This window comes from Protobothrops mucrosquamatus, unplaced genomic scaffold (genome assembly GCF_001527695.2).
Source record: "Protobothrops mucrosquamatus isolate PMUCROS unplaced genomic scaffold, P.Mucros_1.0 scaffold_9, whole genome shotgun sequence".
Lineage (NCBI taxonomy): Eukaryota > Metazoa > Chordata > Lepidosauria > Squamata > Viperidae > Protobothrops > Protobothrops mucrosquamatus.
Genome location: NW_015386085.1, coordinates 793,016 through 796,734, shown reverse-complemented (window position 1 = coordinate 796,734; position 3,719 = coordinate 793,016). Strand labels below are relative to the sequence as shown.

At 37.8% G+C, this 3,719-nt stretch overlaps 1 protein-coding gene across 1 annotated transcript in view; it reads left to right on the top strand.

Annotated features, from left to right (window-relative positions):
- Positions 1-3,719, top strand: part of LOC107289548 (partitioning defective 3 homolog B) — a 164,898-nt gene that overhangs the window by 126,734 nt on the left and 34,445 nt on the right. The gene's annotated exons all lie outside the window — the stretch shown is intronic.

Sequence of the window (3,719 nt, the reverse complement as noted above, 5' to 3'; positions counted from 1 at the left end):
GGCAGGACTGGCCTAGGGGTATTTTAAATTGGTTTTAGCCAAATTTTAGTAGAAGCGGCCGATTATATATTTATTTTTAATGATTTTTTAAAATTTCTATTGTATTGTATTAAATTGTTTTAACTGGCTGTAAGCCGCCCTGAGTCCTACGGGAGAAGGGCGGGGTATAAATTTAATAAAATGAAAATGAAAATGAAATTCAATCCATAAAATTCAAAGCAAATGTGCATAAATGAGAATGTTCAGCATTCATAAGGTACAGTTTGCACCTTTTTCTAAATTAAAAGACATTATTTCAGAAACTTGTTGTTGTTGTTAGTTGCGAAGTTGTGTCCGACCCATCGCGACCCCATGGACAACGTTCCTCCAGGTCTTCCTGTCCTCTACCATCTTCTGGAGTCCATTTAAGTTCACTCCTACTGCTTCAGTGACTCCATCCAGCCACCTCATTCTCTGTCGTCCCCTTCTTCTATTGCCCTCAATCTTTCCCAGCATTAGGCTCTTCTCCAGTGAGTCCTTCCTTCTCATTAGGTGGCCAAAGTATTTGAGTTTCAACTTCGGGATCTGGCCTTCTAAAGAGCAGCCGGGGTTGATCTCTTCTAAGACTGACTTGTTTGAACACCTTGCAGTCCAAGGGACTCGCAGGAGTCTTCTCCAGCACCATAGTTCAAAGGCCTCAATTCTTTGTCGCTCAGCCTTTCTTATGGTCCAACTTTCACAGCCATACATTGCAAGTGGGAAAACCATGGCCTTGACTATACGCACTTTTGTTGGCAGGGTGATGTCTCTGCTTTTTAGTATGCTGTCTAGATTTGCCATAGCTTTCCTCCCCAGGAGCAAGCATCTTTTAATTTCTTGGCTGCAATCCCCATCTGCGGTGATCTTGGAGCCCAGGAACTTAAATCATCCCAATAATATATGGGCCCAGAGGCAGTTGCTCACTTCTGTAGGGTCAGAAATATCAGGCCTAATATACATGTTACTTTGTTGTTAATATTTATTGAAACATTCAATTAATAGTAGTATTATAACAAATAATTAAATAGAGTAGTCCTCATGAATCAATTATGTTCTCCTTCCCAAACTAAGATTGTGCTTTCTTTGCTATCACACCATCTCTCAGCTCATGTGAACCAAACGTCTGCTTTCACTTTTAAGAAGATATTCCAACTTTCTGAAGAGCCAAAACTCTATAAATCTTGTTTCACAAAGATCCTGGAAACAAACAACAAATATTTGTACTATAAGCAGTGTCCAATGAAAAGCCATAGTGCACATATACATGCGCACAAACATACACATTTATTTAATTAGTTCCACTCTATGGTCATAGTGTAAGCAGGTTTTTCTAATTTAGCTCCTCGCTTACCGTCGCTGTCCCCAGCTTCTCACACAAAATATGGGAGGAAAGATTTTTAGCAAATTCTAAAGTACAGAATAATTTTATTTGAAAATTACAAATAATATGAACCATGACTTTACATGACCAAAGTTTGGTGAAAGTCAAAGTAGAATCAAACAATAAGTAGCAGTGTTAAAAAAGGAAACTAAGAACATGGAAATACAGATAGTTTATATCTGCCTACCATACCAATCCAGGAATATATATGGTCAGAAGGAAGAAAAGGTAGCTTTCTAAGTCAATGCATCATTCTCAGTGATATTGAGGGATTTTATGTTCAAACAAAGCACCCCCCCCCCAGAGTCCAGCTGTCTTACATATTTATGGTACCTCTTTGTTCATATTTTCCTGCTATTTATTCTTTCAGATTTTATCTACAGTTAAAACTACAGAAGTTTTCTACCTATATGGCAAATTAATTTCTTGGTTAAATTGTACTAATTATGGAATTATAATTAGTAAACACTTTGATGGAAAAGAGGCATACCACTCTTGGTGATGTGAGAATTCCAACTGTCCCAAAGGTTCTGTCATGTCTCAAATCTTCTCTTTTAGATGAAAAGAACTAAAAAACTCAGGGTAATTAAGTTTGTTATTAATTTTGTCATATTTTGTATGTTCTGTTGACAAACCTTTGCCAGTTTCAAACTTTAGTAAACAATAATAAAGTGACTAGAATTGGAATGCCAATGTTCTCATGCAAACGTTACAATGGAAGTCTATAACTGTGAAAAGTTATCTACATATGATTATCAGCATTCACTGGGGGAGTATCTAATTTGGTGAGGTGTGTGCTTATTAAATGAATGTCAACTTCTACCACATTTTAGACTTTCATTGGAGTACACATCTGAAATATCATGGTTCTGCAGTCTACATTCCCCACCAAGGAAGGAAAGTTTCAAAGCCTGAATGTTTCAGTCACATTTAGGGCTGGGCAACCTCTGGTCATAAGGTCATATGTGCCCTTGACCTAATCGAAAGCTTACCTTTTTTTTAACCTCCCTTTATTTTTTTCAATAAATAACTCAAGACAGTGAGCAAACATAATACTCCTTCCTCCTCCTAAATTCCCCACAATAACAACCTGTGAGGTAGAACACAGAACATAGAATAACATATGGTTGTCCAATCCCTTCTTGAAAACCCCAGTGATGGAACACTCACAATTTCTGGAGGCAAGCTGTTCCACTGATTAATTGTTCTCACTATCGGGAAATTTCTCCTTAGTTCTAGGTTAGATCTCTCTTTAATGATATTTCACCCATTACTTAATATCCTATCCTCAGGTGCTTTTGAGAATAAGTCAATCCCCTCTTTTCTGTGAAAGTCTCTCAAGTACTGAAAAACTATGCTATGATGATGTTACCCTAAGAGACATTATCACTTCACCTGATCTTGATATTATCCCAGTGATGACGCAGCCTAGAACTGCTTTGGCTTTCTTTGTAACTGCAGCACACTGCTGGCTCATATTTAAGTGGTGGTCCACCTAGATCCCTCTCACAGTTACTACTGTTGAGCCAGGTACTATCTATTCTATACCTGTGCATTTGGTTTTTCTTGCCTAAGTGTAGGACCTTATTTTTCTCACCACTGAATTGCATTTTGCTGGATAGGGTCCAATGTTCAGGTCTGTCAAGGTCCTTCTGAATCTTGAGTTTATCTTTCAAAGTGTTAGCTATTTCCCCTAGCTTGGTATCATCTACAGCTTTAATGAGTTCCCTTTCTATCCCCTCATTTAGCTTATTTATAAGAGTATTGGGCCTAAGGCAGAACCCTGAGGTGCCCCACTGCATTTTTTCTTCCATATAGATATGGTTCCATTAAGGATCATTTGCTGAGTGCGATTGATCAGCTAATTGCAAATCCATCTGGTGGTGATGCTCTCTATACCACATTGTTCTATCTTACCAAGACGTAGGCTGAGGTCTACTTTGTCAAATGCCTTATTTAAGTCTAAGTAAAGTATGTCCACAGAATTTCCCTGATCCACTAATTTAATCACTTTGTCAAAGAAGGCAATAAGGTTTGTCCTCCTTACCATCTTCTCCCACTAGTGGACCAATCATTTCCTTGAGTTTGTTCTTGTTTCTTACACATTGAAGGAAACTTTTTAAATTATTTTTGGCATTTGTTGCAAATCTTCATTTATTGTGAGCCTTAGCTTTCCTGACTCCATCCTTGCTATTTGCCAGTATTCTGCTTTGGTTATGTATCCCTCTTTCCTTTTTTTTAATACACAGTCTCAGTTTGTCACAGAGTTCTTTATGCAATCTTATGCTGGTTTTATCTGGGCTCTCTTGTTTTTCTTTCT